General features: G+C 35.3%; 1 protein-coding gene and 1 long non-coding RNA gene across 3 annotated transcripts in view; one reads left to right on the plus strand and one right to left on the minus strand.

Moving 5' to 3' along the window:
- Window positions 1-4,075: 4,075 nt before the first annotated feature.
- Window positions 4,076-12,946, minus strand: LOC308501615. The gene is made up of 3 exons (XR_013993927.1): window positions 12,817-12,946; window positions 8,335-8,383; window positions 4,076-4,312 (listed from the first exon to the last, which is right to left on the minus strand). It is a non-coding gene; the product is annotated as an uncharacterized lncRNA (long non-coding RNA).
- A 5,911-nt stretch (window positions 12,947-18,857) lies between these two features.
- SYT1 (synaptotagmin 1) overlaps window positions 18,858-21,477 on the plus strand; it is a 507,590-nt gene continuing 504,970 nt past the window's right edge. The window contains exon 1 of one of the 2 annotated variants that reach the window (XM_081059199.1): window positions 18,858-19,233. The gene's annotated coding sequence lies outside the window, so the exon portion shown is untranslated. The remainder of the gene's footprint in view (window positions 19,234-21,477) is intronic. The other variant, XM_081059198.1, reaches the window with a different exon arrangement.

The following is a 21,477-nucleotide window of genomic DNA, read 5'->3' on the forward strand; positions in this document are numbered from 1 at the left end:
TTAAATTTGTTAGTATTTTCCTTTAATAATTATTAGTGTATTCTATGAAGCTAGGAACTCTTTAAGCATTCTAGATTTAAGTTCTTTGTCAGATATACGCATTACAAATGACTTCTGGTTTGTAATCTGCTTTTCATTAACAGTGTCTTTGATGATCAGTTCTTAATTTAATGAAGTTCATTATGACAATCTTTCCATTAATGATCAGTTATCTCTGTGTTCTGTTTAAGAACTATTAATATTTTCCTACTTTGAGCTGATAAAGATATTCTCCTATGCTTTATTCTGGAAACTTTACTGATTTTCCTTCCACATTTAGGATATGCTCTATTTCCACTTATACAGTTGGATAAATATATCCAATTGGTTTGGTATCATTCATTGAAAATAAATCTCCACTGACTTAAAGATGTTTCTTAGTTACAAAATTAGGTGACTATATATAATATATATATATATATATATATATATATATATATGCTTATATATATATGCTATATATAGAGAGAGTCTATATATATGTGACTATATATATGACTATATATGACTATATATATATGAGTGCTTCTGGACGCTACATTCAATTCCATTGGACCATTTGTCTATTTTTATACCAGTAACTCACAGTTATTTATTTATTTACTTTGTGTATTTATTTATTTATTTTTATAATTTTAATATATTTCCTCATATATATCCAAACTATTCTAATTTCAACATGTAATCAATGTTTAAAAATTGAAATAGTTAACATATTTCATACTAAGTGTTTGAAATCCAGTATGCGTTTTCCACTTACAGCACATTTAAATTTGGACTGGCCACATTTTAAGTGATTAGTAGCCACACATGACTAGTAACTACCTTATTTATTAATCAGCACAGGTGTAAACTGGAAGTCACAAGAGGGCAGTGACCTTGTCTAATTTTTAAAGATCTTTATTAGAATATAGCTAACATACAGTATTATATTAGTTTTAGGTGTACACCATAGTTATTCAACATTTATATACCTAAAGAAGTGATCCGCATGATAAGTCCAGCAACCATCTGACACCATACCACACTATCACAATATTATTGACTACATTCCCTCTGCTGTATGTTATATCCCCATGATTTATTTGTTTTATACCTGGATATCTGGACTTTTTACACCTCTTCACTTTTCCCCAACCTTTTTAATTTTTCAGCAGTAATACATATCTAGTTTCATATGTGTTAGTTTCATATCTAGTAGTGAAAAACTTTCAACTCTGTTAAACTTCTTTGAGAATTTCATTTAAACCATAAAATCTTTATGGCTCCCTATAAATGTGTAACCATCTTATCAATTTGTATTAAAATTGGTATTGAATTGAAACACTAAATCAATATGGGAGGAACTGACTTTAATATTTACTCCTGCAGTACTAGAATATGGTATATTTTTTTCATTTATTTAGGTTTCCTTACATTTTTCTCAGCAATGTTTACAAATTTAATGAAGAGATCATAACCATATTTTGTTAGATTTATTTTTAGGCATTTAATATCCCATGATGTTATTGTAAACAGTATCATATTAAATATCATTTCTAAGTATTTGTTTCTAATAGAGATAGAAACTGATTAATTTTTGTTTATTGACCATTTATCTAGAAAACTTGGTAAATTCATTTATTAATTCTAAGGCTGTGTTTGTAGATTCTTTTAGATATCCTGCTTACAGAAACATAATTTGTAAACAATGACATATTTATTTTACATTTATCTTTAACACATTTCTCTGTGAATATGGTTAGATGAGACCTGTTTTCCAGAATCTTCTACAGACGATGCTAAAATAAAGTTGATCCATTATCATTATATGCAGATGATATGATTCTATATATAGAGAACCCTAAAGACTCCACCAAGAAACTATTAGAACTGATAGATGAATTTAGTAAAGTAGCAGGATATAAAATTAATATTCGGAAATCAGTTGCATTTGTATATACCAATGATAAAATAGCAGAAGGAGAAATTAAAAAAACAATTCCATTTACAATTGCTCCAAAGACTATAAAATATCTGGGAATAAATCTAACCAAAGATGTAAAGGATCTGTACTCAGAAAATTATACAACACTGAAGAAAGAAATGAAAGAAGACATAAATAGATGGAAACACATTCCATGTTCATGGATAGGAAGAATTAATATAGTTAAAATGTCCATACTGCCTAAGGCAATATACATATTCAACGCAATTCCTATCAAACTACCAACGACGTTTTTCACAGAAATAGAACATATAATCCTAAAATTTATATGGGACCATAAAAGACCCCGGATAGCCTCAGCAATCTTGAGAAATAAGAACAAAGTGGGAGGTATAACGATACCTGATTTCAAACTATACTATAAGGCTACAGTAATCAAAACAACATGGTACTGGCATAAAAATAGATACATAGACCAATGGAACAGAATAGAGAGTCCAGACGTAAATCCATGCCTATATGCCCATCTAATCTACGACAATGGAAGCAAGAATGTACGATGGGGTAAAGACAGTCTGTTCAATAAGTGGTGTTGGGAAACCTGGACAGACACATGCAAGAAAATGAAGCTGGACCACCTCCTTACACCATATACAAAAACAAATTCAAAATGGCTTAAAGACTTAAATGTAAGATCTGAAACCATAAAATATCTAGAAGAAAATATAGGAAGAAACTTCATGGACATTACCCGGAGTAAGATTTTCACTGATATATCCCCTCGCGCGAGCGAAGTAAGAGAAAAAATAAACATGTGGGATTACATCAAACTAAAAAGTTTCTTCACAGCAAAGGAAACCATCAATAAAACAAAAAGGGATCCTACTGTATGGGAAAAGATATTTGCCAATGATATATCTGATAAGGGATTAATATCACAAATCTATAAAAAACTTACTCAACTCAACTCCAAAAAAACAAACAACCCAATTAAAAAATGGGCAGAGGACTTGGGGAGACATTTCTCTAAAAAGGACATACAGAAGGCAAGAAGACATATGAAGAAATGCTCAACCTCACTAACCATCAGAGAAATGCAAATAAAAACCACAATGAGATACCACCTCACTCCAGTCAAAATGGCTATTATCAATAAATCAACAAACAACAAATGCTGGCGCGGATGTGGAGAAAAGGGAACGCTAGTGCACTGTTGGTGGGATTGCAGATTAGTGCAGCCACTATGGAAAACAGTATGGAGGTATCTCAGGAATCTGAAAATGGAACTACCCTATGATCCAGTAATTCCACTCCTAGGCATCTACCCGGAGAAATCCAAAACTCCAATTCAAAAATCTGTATGCACTCCTATGTTTATTGCAGCACTTTACACAATAGCCAAGATATGGAAACAACCGAAATGCCCATCGGTAGATGACTGGATTAAGAAGCTGTGGTACATTTATACAATGGAGTATTACGCAGCCATAAAGAAGAAAGAAATCTTATCATTTGCAGCAACATGGATGGATCTAGAGAACATTATGTTAAGTGAAATAAGTCAGAAAGAGAAAGACAAGTACCATATGATCTCACTTATATATGGAATCTAAAGAAAAGACTATGTGAATGAACTAATCAGAGACAGTTTTGGGGACGCAGAGAAAAAACCGAGAGTGGTTAGATGGGTGTGTGGGAGGGGGTTGGGGATAAGGGGAAAGGTGAAGGGATTTGGAGGCAGCTGGTGACCACAAGATGGCCTCGGGTTTTTTTTTTTTTTTTTTTTTTTTTTTGAAAATTAATTTGGGGAAGGTATTCTATAATGTTGTGGAGATTTTGTTGGGTATCCGATGGGCATGCGTCCTGCTTGGGAGACCACCTCAGGGATGCTGTGGATACCTGATCATGGCATTGGACACCAGAGGCTGGACATTAATGAATGCCAACTATAATTTTATATATATAATGTGATGGTTCGGTGTGGGGTCGGAGGGATGGTGGATGGGGGGAGGGGGGTTCACAGTGTGAGGGATATGGATGATGAACGTCTAAGTATTACCTTGTTTTGTACACCTGAAACTAATAAATAAAATTTATGAAAAAAAAATAAAAAATAAAATAAAATAAAGTTGATCCAGACATACTTGTGTGTCATGTAGAAGACAGAAGTTGAACTGTAGCTATTATTCACTGAGGGTCCCCATGCTCAGATGGGGTATCAGACAGAACTGGCAGATGTATAGCAGAAAGAACCTGAGTTTCTGGCTCGTCCTTGCGTGTCTCTATTCCATGTCAAGTTCTTCTTCCTAATAACGCTCACAGACTCATAACCAGACAGTTGCAGACCTACAGAAATAATAAGTAGACAGGCACAACCTCCATAAGCTTCATGTGTTAAATCCCTATTAAACTTTAAGTTTGTAATTATAAAGGATAAATAACTTAAACCTCTCACAACTTTGCATAAATCAAACAAATAACAAAAACTATTGTTCAGCACTCGGAAGATATTTCTAATGATAAAAGGATGTGAAATGAGTTTCTACCTTATGATGGGTTGCCTGAAAAATAATAGAATTGAAGCTTGAGGGAATATATAAAGAAATAGTTGTTTAAGATAATTATTTTTTAAAAACCACTATAGTCAAACCATAAACTGTTTTATATTTAAAAGTTAAATGTCTGTCAGCTTCTGCAATATTAACAGTGTAGCTTGTTCAATCATTGCTATTTTAGCACTATTTAATGTGTGGTTTGCAAAGAGATAAAATGCTACAAAAATTTAAAGTATTATCTAAAACTTAATATTCTACACATTAAGTTTGAGATTAAGAGCATCTGTTCTAATTGAGATTAAATAAAAACTTCAGTTCAATTTCTTAATGTTTTGAAACCTCCTCAGTTTAAATAAAAGTATAAGCCCATGGATTGATTATTCAGCTGAGAAACCCACACTAAAGCAGGGAAATGGAGACTTTTGAAAAGAATAAGACAATTTGGGGGTGACTGGTTAGCTCAGTTGGTTAGAGCATGGTGCTGGTAGCACCAAGGTTGCCGGTTCAATCCCCGCATGGGCCACTGTGAGCTGGGCCCTCCTTAAAAAAAAAAATAAATAAAATAATAATAATATAAAAATAATAATAAAATAATAAAAATTAAAAAAATAATAAAAAGACAATTATAAGCAATACTCATTGAATAGATTGTATTAAGTTCTTAATTCTCTCAGCATAAATGTTTATATTAGACATGCTAAAACATTCAGCACCATTTTGATGAAAGACCTAAGAAAGCTACATTTTGCAGACACATTATTTAAATAAAGTCAAATCATAGAAATCTCAACTGTGTACACTTTAATTTTTACTACAGTCATTCTCTTTACAAAAATATCTAAACTGTAGTCTTAGAAATAGGCAGCATAGCAAACTTAATTTTCCAAACTTGAGGTCAATTCAAGTTTGTTTGTATTACCATTATTTACTGGCTCTTTTCTTCCTGTTTTCCATATTTGCCTTCAATTTAGTCTATTTCATTTTTCGTTGACCTTCTAATCAATTTCAAAGTTCTGTGATCTGTTAAACTTGCACAGAATCTGCTCCCCGTTGGCTCATCTCAATATTGCAAATGTGAAATTCTTATTCGTTAACCTAATACCACCACAGTTTTTTCATCTCTTGGGAAAAAATCATTTCTGATCATTGAATTAAAATGGCTACCTTTGCCTACTTGCTTTGTTTTGAGCATGCTCACTGGCATGCACTTATGGTATTCCATTCAGTATCAGTGTGTACTCTGACTTTACCTATGCAGACATTACAGAGGGAGAATGAGTAAAGCAGCAGGCTTAGGTAGCTCTAGTAGAACCAGTTTGCACTCCCTATTACGATTCGTTGCTCTGTAATGTTTAGCAAGTCTTGTAAACAATCTGATTCTCAGTTTCATCCTCTGGTATGTGGGACAATGGAAATGACGTCAGAGTGCTATGAGATTAAGATGATATAGATAGAAATACTCTATAAAACACAAAGCATTGCCTTTATAAAATATGCTGATTTTGAAGATAACTGCAGTATTGCAAGATACAGCACTAATGTTTTTTCCTTTAGAAATATAATTAAAAGTGGTGGTTGGAAAACTCAATGTGAGGGCCTGCCCAGTGGCTCAGGTGGTTGGAGCTCCATGTTCCTAACTCCGAAGGCTGCCGGTTCAATTCCCACATGGGCCAGTGGGCTCTCAACCACAAGGTTGCTGGTTTAACATCTGGAGTCCCTCAAGGGTTGGTGGGCTTCGCCCCCTGCAACTAGCAATGGCAACTAGCAACAGCAACTGGACCTGGAGCTGAGCTGCGCTCTCCACAACGAAGATTAAAAAGACAACAATTTGAAGCTGAACAGCACCCCCCACAACTAAGATTGAAAGGACAACAATTTGACTTGGGAAAAAAGTCCTGGATGTACACACTGTTTCCCTTCCCCAATAAAATCTTAAAAAAAAACCTCAATGTGAGATTACTATTACCAAACTTTGAGAGTATAATAGATTACATACATAGTGTTTTGTGAATTCTTTAGAGGAGTACTTTGACAATGTTTCCAATCAAATATGTATACTTAAATTCCAAACAATTGCCTTACAAATAAACTTATAATTAATTAGGTAACTATTAATTATAAGTAAACATATCTCCTCCTGGTAGTCTTTATATGAAAATAAGATTTAAGGATTATTTTAAGTAAGGTAAAATTGTTGAGAAAGCAATGTTAGGCTTATTCCCTTGTTAAAATGTTTATGTTTGGACAGTAATACAAATGGCAAGTTTTTCTTTCTTATTTATCTCCATGAATTTAATCACAAATAAACAATAACAGTCCACAAATTGTTTTCTATAACCTTGACCTAATTTCCAGACCTGATTACTGACCTAAGTATCATAACCATATCTGCTTCCCATAGGCAGCTTAAAGTCTAAAACCCACACTGAACTCACATTCTTTTTAAACTATGCCTTTTCTTCATTTGCCCTCTATCTAGTGGTTATTCAATTAACCAATTCTGAAATCGAGTATCCTGCCTAGATTTCTCCCTCTCCATTACCTCTGAAGTCAAACCTGGAAAAAAATTTAAATATACCTTTTAAACATCTCCCAATATGTCCCATCTAATGCATTTCATTATTACTGACTTCATTTAGGCCCACATACTTGCCTAACCCAGGAGCCAGCAAACTTTCCTTTGTAAAGGCTAGAGAGCAAATATTTTAGGTTTTGTAGCTCATACTACCTGGATGAGTACCAACTTCTTATCTCTGCTGTTTTAGTGTGAAAACAGCATGGACAAAGGATAAACAAATGAGTATGGCTGGGTTCCAAAAATATCTATTTACAAAAACAGGCAGTCAGACCCTAGCTTGTAGATAAAGATAAACCTTAAAATGAGCAAGTTGGATCTATAAGAAATTAATCTGTATGTCAAGATAAAATTCAACAAACTTTAAAAGAAGACAATGGATATTTGGCAATGTAATATTCACAATGTCCTACATCCAATAAAAAATGAAATACTAGATAGTAGAAGAAACAGTAAAATATGATACATAATCGGGAAGAAAATCAATCAATTGAAAATAAAAAAACAGAAAAATGATAGAATTAGCAAACAAGGATTTCAAAACAGCTATTATAAATTTAAGTGCTTATAGATAACTATAAACATAACAGGGAGAAACAGAAGATAATAAAACAAATGAATATTCTGAAGCTGAAAGCATAATATTTGAAATGAAAATTGATAGACTAAATAACAGATGAGATACTCAAATAAATAGAACAGTGTATATAAAGACACAGCAATAAAACTATCACTATAGAAGTAAACTGAGTAAAAGGGAGGGAAAAGCCCTGCATTTTGGATATCTGTGGAACAGTCTAATATCTATAAAACAGTCTAATATCTATAAAAGTGAAATCCTAGTAAAAAAGAAAGGAAGTTAGAATGAACAGAAAAAATACTTTAAAAAGTAATGGTCAGGATATTTCCTAATTTGATCAAAACTCTAAATCCACAGATTAAATATACTCAATAACCATAAGCAAGATAAACACAAAGAAAATTGCACCCAAACGAATCATATTTAAATTGTTAAAAATAAATAATGAATGGAAATACTAAAAGTAGGTGGAGAAAATGAACACATACAGAGTGTGCCAAAAAAATGTATACACATTTTAAGAAAGGAGAAAACTGTATTAAAATTGTAATACTCAATATATACTGATAACGAAAGATGAATACAAGTCATGTGTATATGTTTTTTTTGGCAGCCCCAGCATATGGGCCAAGAAAGAAAAGAAATATCACTCACTTACCATCAAAACTAATCCAGACTAGAAGATAATGAAATGAAGTTTCTAAGTCCTGGGGAAAAACACACACAGAGACAAACAGAAACGCATATTAGCCTAGAATTCTATCTTCAGTGAAAACAGCCTTCAAAAATTAAAGAGATTTTTAAACTAAAGTTCAGATAACTTGTGAATAACCAACTTATACTACAACAAATGTTATTATAAGATGCGTTTTAGGCTCAATAAAAATAAACCCAAATAAAAACATAGAAATGCAGGAAAGAATACAAATAACAACAAAGTTTGTGGGTAAATATAAAAGAATATTTTACAAAACTATTGCTAATAATGAAGATTTGAAATATTTGGATAATTAAAATGAGTTGCCAGAATTATGCTCGTGATAGCATGGGAATAAATGGAGTCAAGTGCTCCTAACTTACATCATTATTGACAAAGTGGTAAATATAATAAAGTGTATTAGATTGTAGTAAATAAAGGATGTGTGTTCTATAAAGTAATTGCTGAAAGAATAGTAAAAATAGTGCATTGAATCAACTAGATTTGCACCTGGGGAAAAATGAATGTTGTCCTATACATAAACATAAATTCCAGATGGATTACCTATTTAAATGTTAAAAGTAACAAGCAAAGCTTTTAGATTAAAACATAGGAAATTGTCATTAGTACTTTGGAATAAGCAAAGATTTCTTATACAGGATGTAAAACAAGTTCCCACAAGGGAAAGATGTGAAAAGTTGTGCTACACACACACAAAAAAGAACCAATACATTTTATTTGATGCTACAGTGACCTTGATATAAAAACCAGCAAGCATAGTTCAAGAAAAAAATTATAGTTGAATCTTAATCAACAATACAAATGCAAACATCTTAAAATATCATCAAATCAAATCCAGCAATTAAAATAGTACATTATATTAGTTAATTTATATCAAAAGTACAAGATTAATTCAATATTGAAATACACATTAATATAAATCATATTAACAAATTAAAAGAAAATTGCCCTCTAAGTGCAAAAAAAAACCAACAAAAAAAACCCCAAAAAACAAAAATCTAAACAAAATTCAACATCCATGATTGAAAAATAAAATTAAAAAACAAAAAGTGAACCAGAAATAAGAGAGAGCTTTCTTGCCCTAAAAAAAGACTTTGTCACAAACTATATGGTAAACAATATACTAATTGGAAACATATTAAAAGTAGTTTCTGTAAACTGAAAGTAGTAAAGATCTTTAGGTGGATGTTCTACCCAATGTGATAATCAAGCAAAAATTTTTTTAAAAATGAAAATGATAACTGTTGGGAAAAGTAAAAGCCATTATTCACAGATTATATGTTTGTCTCCAAAGAAAACCTAAATAATGTGCAAATTATCATTATTAAATAGTTTTGCAGGGCTGCTACAAAAGTCAATTTCATTTTTGTGAGGAAATGTAAGTTTTAAAATGGTAAAACTTACCTCAACAATAAAAATGGGTACATAAACAAAATCTAAGAAAAAAATGTACAATGCCTTTGATAGAGTCAGTCATAATGATGCCAATTTTTAAATCCCCAAATTAATTTTTAAAAAGTGTGAATAATATTAATAGAGGAATTTTTTGCTGGAAATATATAAGGAGATTCCAAATTACATATGAGCATGTTAAACTAAGCATGTAAAAGAGCAGTCAAGACATTTTGGGAGTACAAGAAGGAAGACACAGTGGAGAAGGAGTGGGGAAGGCTCTTTGGGTGATCAAAATCTATTATAAATTTACATATTTAAGACAGTATACTGTTGATGCCAATAGATAAAGAAGCCGATAGAATAGAATGGAGACTTCAGAAACAGAATCATGTGTATATGAAAAAGTGATCTAGACAGCTAGCATTATAATAATGCTAATATTATTATTAATATTAGCATTAGCATTAGCATTAGCATTAGGTTGATGGGGGGAAGGACAGGCTCTCAGTAACTATGTTGGGAAAACTGGTCCTCAGTGTAGAAAAAATGGATCTAAATTCTATCTCAAAGCAAATGCAAAAAAATAATTTAAGATGAATTAAGCAGTCAAACATAAAAGGTTAAAATGTATTTTATAAATATTGAGGATATAAAGTAAAAGAATGATAATATTGTACTACACTAAATTAAACATGTCTCTTCATGAAATGAAAAGAGAACAAAATGAAAACACAAGTCACAACTAAGTGAAGATATCTGCAATACATATAGCCAACAAAGTATTAATGTAAAGAATATATAAAGAGCACCAATAAATCAAAAGACAAAAAATAAATAATATATTGGCATTTTACAGAGAAGGACATATGAATATCCAATAAACATACGATAGAATTCTAAGATTTCTCAGTAATTAGAAAAATACAAATTAACTCAAAAATATATCATTGATAGCCATCAAATGAAGAAAAATTTTATTAAAATTTGTTGGTATTTCTTTTCTCATTCCAAACAAATAAGCACTTCCATTCCTAATTTTGGGCTATTTTTTTTTTAATAAAGTTCCTGGATTGTAAAAACTTCAGATCCACAAAACCTGGATCCATGTCTTACCCTAAGTGTATACTCAAGAAAACTTGGCGCATGCAGAACAAAAAACATGTATGAGAATGATCATAGCAGTACTGTATATAATAGCAGATAATCAAAAACAACGCAAATATCTACAGACAGAAGAACAGGTAACAATGATATAGTCATACAATTGAAAACAGTGTATGAGTTACAATGAATAAATTTCAGCTACAGGGATAAATCACCAAACCTACTCTTTTTCTTTAATGTGTTTTATTAGTTTTAGGTGTACGAAACAATGTAACAGTTTAGACATTTATCATTTATATCCCTCACACAGTCCCCCCATCCACTATCCCTCTGATATCGCACACAGTCATTACATTTCCATTGTCTCTGTTCCTAATGCTGTACTTCACTTCTTGCAACTATATATGTAAAATTGTAGTTAACATTCATTATTGTTCAGCTTCAGGTGTACAGTGAGGTGATCAGGCATCTACATCATCCCTGAGGTGGTCTCCCTAATGAGGCAAGAGTCCATCGGATACCCTACAGAATCTTTACAACATTATTGATTACATTCCCCAAATTAACTTTTGTATCCCTGTGGCAATCTTGTGGTTACCGACTGTGCTTTCTAATCCCCTCACTTTCCCCCTTATCCCCACCTCTCTTCACATCTAGCAACCCTCAGTTTTTCCTCTATGTCTCTGAGACTGTTTCTGATTAGTTCATTCATTTATTCTTTTCTTTGGATTCCACATGCAGACAGAGTAAGACAAATACCATAGGATCTCACTAAACCTACTCTTAAACTAAGATAGTGACTTGGAGAAATATATATTACAGCATTATTCTATTTATGAAAACTTCAAAAATTGGAAAAGCTGAAAAATATTTTTAGAGATATATGCATATGTGATAAAGCTATAAAGAATAGCGAGATAATGGTAAATGCGAAATACAGGATAATGGGATACATAGAAAGGAGTATCAGATGGGGGAGAATAAATGGGTGATGCAAAGGTAATTTTTAATACTTAATTTTTGAAGATTGATGGTGGCTATACTGGTGGTTTCATTAATAACCTTAAACCATTTATACTATTTCATAATGAAAAGTTCTAAGAGTTCTAAAGTCATCATCTAAAACTCAGTAAGCTCATTCATTAAGGAGAGTGGCTGGAAAAATATCCCTGTTCTATTTCCCTTGGTGTTGATGAGACTATTACATGATAAATGGTATATAAGCTATTCCTACGTAAACCTTTCACGTTACTCTGTATTTCTGGGGTCTTCTAGAATAGGATCGGAGTCCTTGAAAGAGTCATAGTTATTCTGAATACGTCTTAAATTTCTATTAAGATTGTCAAGTCTTGGGAGTTGAGACGTGAAAGGTGAAGCATTTACTTGCTATGCGATGTTGGAACAGATCCTTAACATTTCTGTCTTGTTTTTTCAAAAATATTTGTGATTATTTATATCCCATTGACTTCCCAGTACCCAAATCGATTCCTCCATCTCTGCATAAGATAGAAAACACAAAGGACAGCCCTGGTCTAGGAGATGTCATTATCACTGTATCCACAATGCTACCTGGAATGGAAACATGCTCCCAGACCAAGAGACCAATCACTCTCTCCCACCCCCTCCTTCCGCCACCTCTGTCAAAAGTCTTTAATGTCCAAAAGTTAAGCATGCCCAGGTTCATGACAGACTTTTATGCTGGTGCTAGATGTAGGGAGCCTGGTGTCCTTATCTTTCCTTTTGTTTCAATATTCAATAAACTTTCCTTCAAAATCCTACTAATTTCGGATGCTTCATTCTTAATTTAGTATTAGGTGAATTAGGGACAAATGGACGAGGAGGCATATAAATTATTGAAGCAAATCCATATAATCTATTCTGCAAAAAGCCTTCCAGGAGTGTCCTAGAATGAATCAGACTTACCTGTGTCTTTTCTGCCCACAATCAGAACACGAAGGACTATTCCAGAATCAAATTTTGAAGTAGAGGTCTTGAGTGTCTGTCATGCTTCTCTCCCTATGGATATCATTAGAACATTTTAGCTCATTGAAAACACAGAATATTTCCACACCCCTGCCCCACCCTACCTTAGCTTCTATCTCTATGCCTTTCGGAAAGTGAATTAATCAATCTGGACCCACTTTTTCCCCTCCACATAAATTGAATGAAGCAGTTGAACTATAATTCTCTACATGTTCAGTTAAATAGAAAACTTCACTCTGATTTTTTTTTAATTTATTAGTTTCAGGTGTACAAGACAAGGTAATACTTAGATGTTCATCATTTATATCCCGCACACTGTGAAGCCCCCTCCCCCCATCCACTATCCCTCTGACCTCACACCGAGTCATCACATTATATGTATAAAATTATAGTTGGCATTCATTAATGTTTAGCTTCTGGTGTACAATGCCATGATCAGGCATCCACAGTATCTCTGAGGTGGTCTCCCAAATAGGACACATGTCCATCGGATACCCAACAAAATCTTTACAACATAATTGAGTAAGTTCCCCAAATTAATTTTCAAAAAACCCTGAGGCCATCTTGTGGTTACCAGCTGCTTCCAAATCCCTTCACCTTTCCCCTTATCCCCCCCACCCCCCGCCGATCTAACAACTCTCGGGTTTTTCTTTGTGTCCTCAAAACTGTCTCTGATTAGTTCATTCACATATTCTTTTCTTTAGATTCCGCATATAAGTGAGATCATATGGTACTTGTCTTTCTCTTTATGACTTATTTCACTTAACATAATGTTCTCTAGATCCATCCATGTTGTAGCAAATGATAAGATTTCTTTCTTCTTTATGGCTGCGTAATACTCCATTGTATAAATGTACCACAGCTTCTTAATCCAGTCGTCTACCGATGGGCATTTCGGTTGTTTCCATATCTTGGCTATTGTGTAAAGTGCTGCAATAAACATAGGAGTGCATACTGATTTTTGAATTGGAGTTTTGGATTTCTCCGGGTAGATGCGTAGGAGTGGAATTACTGGATCATAGGGTAGTTCCATTTTCAGATTCCTGAGATACCTCCATACTGTTTTCCATAGTGGCTGCACTAATCTGCAATCCCACCAACAGTGCACTAGCGTTCCCTTTTCTCCACATCCGCGCCAGCATTTGTTGTTTGTTGATTTATTGATGATAGCCATTTTGACTGGAGTGAGGTGGTATCTCATTGTGGTTTTTATTTGCATTTCTTTGATGGTTAGTGAGGTTGAGCATTTCTTCATATGTCTTCTTGCCTTGTGTATGTTCTTTTTAGAAAAATGTCTCCTCAAGTCCTCTGCCCATTTTTTAATTGGGTTGTTTGTTTTTTGGAGTTGAGTTGAGTAAGTTTTTTATAGATTTGTGATATTAATCCCTTATCAGATATATCATTGGCAAATATCTTTTCCCATTCAGTAGGATCCCTTTTTGTTTTATTGATGGTTCCCTCTGATTTTAAAAGGAATTAATATAAAATTTAATGTTGTTCTTGCTTTATTAGCAAACTTGTTTTCACCACCGTATATTCCTTGTATGATAGAGTATTTGAAAGATATATCATTTGTTTTCTTTCTAAGACCTTTGGCTAACATTAGCTCAAACTACTTTTATTTTGCCCTTGAGATAGATTCACCTAAATAATATTTTCCTTGCTAACCTCAGCTGCCTGACACAGTATATTACTTTTTGAGTCACTGTCCTCCTTTTCATTTCCAATATTTTCTTAGCCATAACTTTAAGAAAAGGCTTTTGTAAAGCCACATTGAATACTGCTAGCTCTTTATTTTCTTTTCTTGGGAAATTGTAAAGCATTGTAGTTCAATTATGGGGTTCTTACTCTCTGCCCTAGAGACTTGACTCCCATCTGTATTCATTTTCTTTTTTTCTCTCTCTCAATTCTAGATTCCTTTATTTTACACCGTGGGTGTTCAATTGAAAAATCCATGTGGTTAATTTCTTTTTATCTAATTCTGATACAGAGAGCCCTGATGTGTTTTCCTTACAAGTTGGCTATAAAATGATTAGCAGTACTGCCAGGCCAAATGATCCTGAGAGAGAGAAATGGAAGGGAAACCAAAATGGATGGCTCCATCTTTTTTGCTAGAAAACAAAAAACATAGGTGTTCATGACTTTTTTACCTCTAGAATTAGAATTTTCTTAATTTTAAAAAGTAATAGAAACTTTTAATAAACAACAGTATTTAAATACAAATTCTCTAAAAATCAAATTATTCATGTCCTAGAAGATTATAGTCTAAGACCAAAACATGCAAAATAGATGACTGTTGACATTTTATGTACAAACAAGTTGTTATAACATGGATTATCTCTCTTCTAACTTCAGTGATCATAGGCGAAGAGGGTATTGTGAATATACCTCACTATAGGCTTAAATGGATTAGACGATAGGAGGAAATCCAATCTCCTAGAAATATGAAAAAAAGAAGTAGCAGCAGCAGCAATGATAATGATAAAATAATAATAATGGTTAATATCATTAAGTCCTTGCTTTGTATTTGGAACTAGCACTTATGCACAGCTTTACTTAATCTTTCCAAAAAAAAAAACCCTCAGAATATATTGTACTTGTTATTTTTTACTTATTATAGATGAGGAAACATTTTTCAAGGTCACATAAACGATTAGTCTTGAAGCTGGAGTTCTATCCAAATTCTTGCCCCAGAAAACACGCATTTAATCAATCCTCTGTCTGTCCTGGAAAGAATAAAACAAAAAAGCCTGGATCTTGAAAGGCAATGGCAGAAAATGTATGGATATAAAATAAAAAGAATAATAAGATATGAATCTGTGTAAACAATAGGTAAAATTTAGAAACGTTTGTTATTTCTTTCACAACACTAGGTAATGACACTTATGAATAGATTTCACCAGAAAACTAGGGTGGTTATTAAAGATATAAAGTTTAATGATACATGAGAGTCTTGATTAAATGGAACTCTTTAGTACCACTGATTGACTAGGATATACAAGCTTTTCCACCAACATGGAGTATTTTCTTGGTACCTCTCATGTATTCTTTCTGTAGTCTACAGAAAACATTGCCTAAGTTTGCACTTAATGAATTTCTTGTTTCTAGAGTCTCTAATTCCCACTCTTGCCATAAGACACACTTTTCTCCTCAGTGCCCCAATCCAATTTAGTTTCTATTCTGATCCTGTAGCCTAAAATAGATGGCAAAGGGAACATTAAAGTTGTAAATAGATGAATCCATTGAAAAAGGAATAAAGAAAATGATGACAATGGGATCTCAATCAAAGCAAAACTGTGAAGGAAAGCTAACAAAAGTGGGGATTTTAGGCAAAAAAATGAGGAAACAAAACATTAAACAAAATAGATTAAATCAGTTCTAGAAATAGCAAATAATTTTTTAAAAAATACACAACCAGGGAATCAGTTAAATCTCCATAGCATAAGATATAGACATTCTAGATTAAAAAGTACCTGAGAAATGGGATAAAGAGAAAAAAAGACAATTGACCTGATCTGTCTTTTAATTAAGATGAGTCTGCTATAAAGGGAAAGAGACGATATGTACTCTCTGCAACAGAAAAGTCCGATATGTCAACCTAGTAGTATCATGTGGGGCTCTTCAGCCCATTCCTTTAACTTGGGGAGCACACAGGAGAGAGAATAAAAATCTTAGTCTTGCAAAAACTAAAGTATATCTACATCCACTGTGTAACTAAAGTTTTAATATTCATGAACAAAAATGTTATTCTAAAATTAATTACAAAATACATCTAAACCCCATTTCTTGTTATCCAGCAGTCTCCCTCAGGGAACTTTGGAATACAAGCATCTAACACAATCCCACTGTCTAGGATCCTGACCACTGAGGGAGAATGATTGTTGGGTAGGAGGTGAAATAGACAGGAAGAGAAATTAGCTAAAATACCGATGATAAGATAAGAGTGTGGAACAGAGATAACTAATCTGGATTCATATTCTACTTACTCATTTTTTCTAAAATAAGTTTATTTGTTTCTGCATGTAGCTACTGGGTGCAGCTATGAAAACATGCAGTTTTTAATCATTGGAATCTAGGGAGTGTACTAGAAGTATATTTAGACTAAAGATGTCTATTAGGTGGATATTATACTAATCCTCTCATACAAAGACATGTACTAGAAAACAATATTAGAGAGGTAGTTGATTCTTCTTTTTCTCCTTCTCCTCCCCTCCTCCTCCATCAAGTACGTAAAATTGATTTTAAACTAATGTCTATTATCTCCTTTCTCTAACTATGAAACTATTCTAAAATAGATAGATAAAATAAGAAAATGGAAGACACATATTTACATAAAGTTACTATTTTTTTCAAATACACAATTGTTTGTCATTAAAGGAATTCGTTTATATCAAGGTTGTCATCTTTTCTCCTGTACTGAGAATAAGGATTTTAATCTTAAACATTACATAAATAGGAGAGGTTTAATTAAAACTTGAAGAAATGTGTTACAGTTAATTGAATTCTTGCTACAGTTACCTTTGCAAACCAATGTTAATGAAACTCCAGTTCATAGTGGATGGATTTGGGGAATTGAGATAGCTATTTATTTCCTTACCTGAGATGCCATGATAATCTTCTCAGTAAAATAAAGGAACCCAATTAAGAGAGTTCTCAGTTGTAGCTATTGATCAAGTGTACACAAACTGCTAGGATTTTCTAAGCAAAACAAATCAGAGGTTCAAAGACCATCAGATAAGGTCAGTGAGAGGAAAAGGGAAATATGTCTTTGCGTTTTAAAAGCCTTTCACCTGTGGAGCAGAGAATGGACTTGCTCCTACCTGGAGCTTGGGTCTGTTCCCGCCCCTCGCCTTGCTCTTTTTCCCTTCCCCCACTCGCTGGACCTCCCAGTTTGGTATCTGTCAGTATTACCAAGCTATAAACTGCCTTAGAGCTTAGAGACAATCAGGTCAGCACAGCTCTCAGAAGAGAAAAGCTTCTTACTTCCGAGCAGAATCAGTTGGGGTAAAGAGAGGAAGGAGGGAGGAAACCCACGCTTTAGTCGTCACTGTGCCGGCGAAGGGTGGAGAGAGATGGTGGGAGGCGGCTGGCAGAAACAATCCCCAACAACGTCGTACTTGACCCAAGTCTACAAACTTGTCGGTCACTGCAGTGGAAACTCCACTGTACTCTCCACGGCCTCGCAGCTTCCGCTGCTGGGTGGAGTCGCGCTCCCGGCCCCACCTGTGAGACCGAGCTTGCTCAGCATCTCTGGTCCACGGTACCCTTCGCGAAAAGTCTCTGGGCATCAAGCAACGCTCAGGTTATTCCACTCCGGCTTCCACACCCCGAACCCCGACCAAATAATATCATTAATCTCCAGTAGCCCAGAGGGCCACCTCCCGGTGCCTCCGTTTGCGGGCACTCGTGCGGAATCCTTTCATATCCCAACCCTGCTTGGCTTTCACAACTCCGTGGGGTCAAAGGACCAAAGACAAACTTCTGCCTCTCCTTCCCCTTTCCCACCTTTTCAAAACCCCACAGCTTGCGAACCCACACACATCGGAACTCCTAGGGCACTGTTGCAGTCTGGGCATGCTCAGTATCAGGGCAGGTTTTGATGGAAAGTTAAAAAAAAAAAAAAAAAGAAGAAGAAAGCTTTGTATTATGCTGTCTCCTCCCGTGCATAGGGCTTTCCGAACAGGTTTCGGGGCATCCCTGCTCCTACCCAAAGGGTATATCGGGTGCCCTTGATTGCATCTCCTTGGGCTCTGTCCCCTCCTAGTTCACTCCCCTCCCATTAGCCCTCCCCCAACCCCTTCTTCAGGTCCCTGTCCGCTGTGGGGATGGAGAGACACTAACAGAACTGGGAAGGGCGATCTTGGCTGAGCGGATCCACCTATTATTAGTGCGCCTGGATTGGCTCCTCCGCAGAGCGTACCGGAGGTGGAACCAATCAGGTGGCCGGGGCTGGGAGATGATGGGCGGCCGCCTCCTCACTGGAGGGATTCCTGGAGAAGCTGCTCTAGACCGAGTGCTGCCCCCAGTGTCTTTCCACTTCCTCCTGCAGCGGCGGCAGCAGCACTACTTAGCAGAGACAGCAACTTGAGGCTGCACTGGGCAAACCCCCCAGGGTGGTCCTCAGCGGCGAGGGGGGGCTCAGCGCCCCGAAGGGGTGTGTGTAGGGTGGGGGCGGCCAGCTGGGACCAGCTGGTGGCCCTGGAAAACCTCCCACACACCCACACCCACACACCCCTTTTGTGTTACAGGCTGCCCCTCCAAGAACAGAGGCAGCGAGCAGACGTGTGTGTCTTGCACGGGTCCGCCGGGGAAAGCAGTGGGGACAGAGACCAGCACCACCTCGAGTCTTCCCTCCAGGTAAGACCGCGGGACTGGCGGCGCGGCCACCTAGGTGGTGCCTATTTGTTTGAATCTGTCTGCAAGATTGTGTTCTCGGTACACATGGGTTTTGGTGGTGGGAGACTGAGACCTGGGGAGGGAGCCCCGGGTGGCCTATTGTGAGAAATATAATGAGACCACATGTGCATCTCCTGGAAAAGCACTTTGCACAGTGCCGGTGATTTAGAGCCTGGAGTTGATGGTGGGCATCCCCCATCTTCTTGCTCCGTCTTTCTTTCCCTCATTCTCCCTCCTCTATCCCCCACTCCAGTCTGAATCTCTCACCTCCCTCCACACCTTCCTCAATCTCTTTCATCTCCACCCTTCTCCCATCCTAAGCACGCACAGGGTTTCTTTCTCTTCCTGGAGAGGATTGCCTTTTCTCAGAGGAAAGAAGGGGGTGGTGAAGGAAGAAAGAATTCTTTTTGCCCCGGGGAGAAGAAAAACAAGGTAGAATGCAACCGCTGTGAAAATTAGAGTACAGAAAGCAGTTGAACCAAAAGAAGCAAGTAGATAAGCCATCCAGCCTGGGCTGTCAGAGAGGGGGAGCATCAAGTTTGACTTCATCTCCTTGCAAGAGGCTATGTCTCTCACTCGATTCGTTCCAATGGAACAAAAATAAACCACTGATCCAACCCACATTCAACTGCTTAACTGCTGTTGTTTTTAAGTGTAAACCATCTGACTTTTCCTGTGTCCATCTGTCCTTTGGGGCTGACTATTTGGTATTGACCTTCATTGGTAATATCTGAACTTTGAGGTGTTTCTCGAGTAAAGAAAAAAATTAAAAACAGATTACTACTTTCCTGAGGTTCTCTGGTATGGCCTTTATGTTGGGGGGCAAAAAAAAAAGTAAACATGTAAAGTTTTAAACATTTGTAAGTGACACCAGTATTATGAGGAGACTTGGATTTCTACTTTAAGAAAGCTAATTTGGTTAGCTTTGCATACATGTTGATTTTCACTTTCTGTAATATTAACCCTTTGGTGAAATACAGAAACCATTGAACTTTTGTGCTAAAGCTACTTTTGTGTACACATTGTCATTTCATTCTACCTTTCCATTATCTATTTGCATTTTATCACCTGGATATCAAATTCATGTCTTGCCTTATTTTCTTTTAATAATAATATTTAATAGATTGAAACTGTATAAACATCATGTTTACATGCTTTATTTAGAAGGCATATGGAAGCTCAGTTAGCCAATAATTCTCTTGTACTGGAACAAAGTTTAGAAAGTAATGGTAGGAAGATAACCTCAAATTTTAAAAATCTTAAAGGAGAAATGTTTTTGTTCTCAAGAAAGAGGAAGATAGCAAAACAACTATGTACCCTGACTGACTGTATAATAGGTCAAGTACAAAATACTTGTGGGACAGAGCCTTGACGGCAGCTGTAGCCATTTCCAATTCCATCATCAATGATATAAGCTTTCCTTTCCTATTATGCATCAGAGATATCTAAGTGATTACTGTCAGATGGGAGGAAGTAGAGAGAAGTGCCTAGTTGAATCTAATGGGGAAGCATTCCAAGTGGGTCCTACATGAGTGCAGGAAAGCCGGAAGATGCTAGTATGTCCAGATAAATCTTTTCCTTTGATTTACCAGGGGAAATGCAAACTCTTACATTTTTTTCTACATGTCCACTTGAAATAAGAAAAGGGGATCTTCTTTCTCAACTCTTCCTAATCTTCCTCACTAATCTATGCACGCCAGAAAGTATTTTTTCACCATATATCCTAGCACATAAGTTTTATACACCAACTTAGAGAAGAGCTAGTTTCATTTACCATCAATGTAATGAATATTATTTTCTCAACCATTTTCCATTTGATGCACTTATTTCTTCTAAGTAGAATTACTGAGAGTCACAGAAAACAAGATCTTTCTAGAGCTTTGGCATTTAAATGTTCTTTCTTTTTTCCTTTTTAATGGAGTATCTCTGTTGACAGCTAACTCTAATTTTTAGAGGTGCCACCTTTTCGTTCCAAGGACAAAAGGACAAATTGCTTAATTGCCTCATGTGTATACAACTGAATTAACAAGTTTAGACATGAAAAGATGTACAAAAAGAAAATCAAGTGTGTTCCATGTGAGCAAAATAAGATTTTGTTTGCGTATTTCTCCACTGTCTTAGGAAACGTAAAAGTTTAGGCTTCTTGGTTTGTGACATTTATTTTCATGACTCTTTACAAATGTTAATTACAGCAATGACATGTAA

Source organism: Rhinolophus hipposideros (assembly GCF_964194185.1).
Source record: "Rhinolophus hipposideros genome assembly, chromosome: 9".
Lineage (NCBI taxonomy): Eukaryota > Metazoa > Chordata > Mammalia > Chiroptera > Rhinolophidae > Rhinolophus > Rhinolophus hipposideros.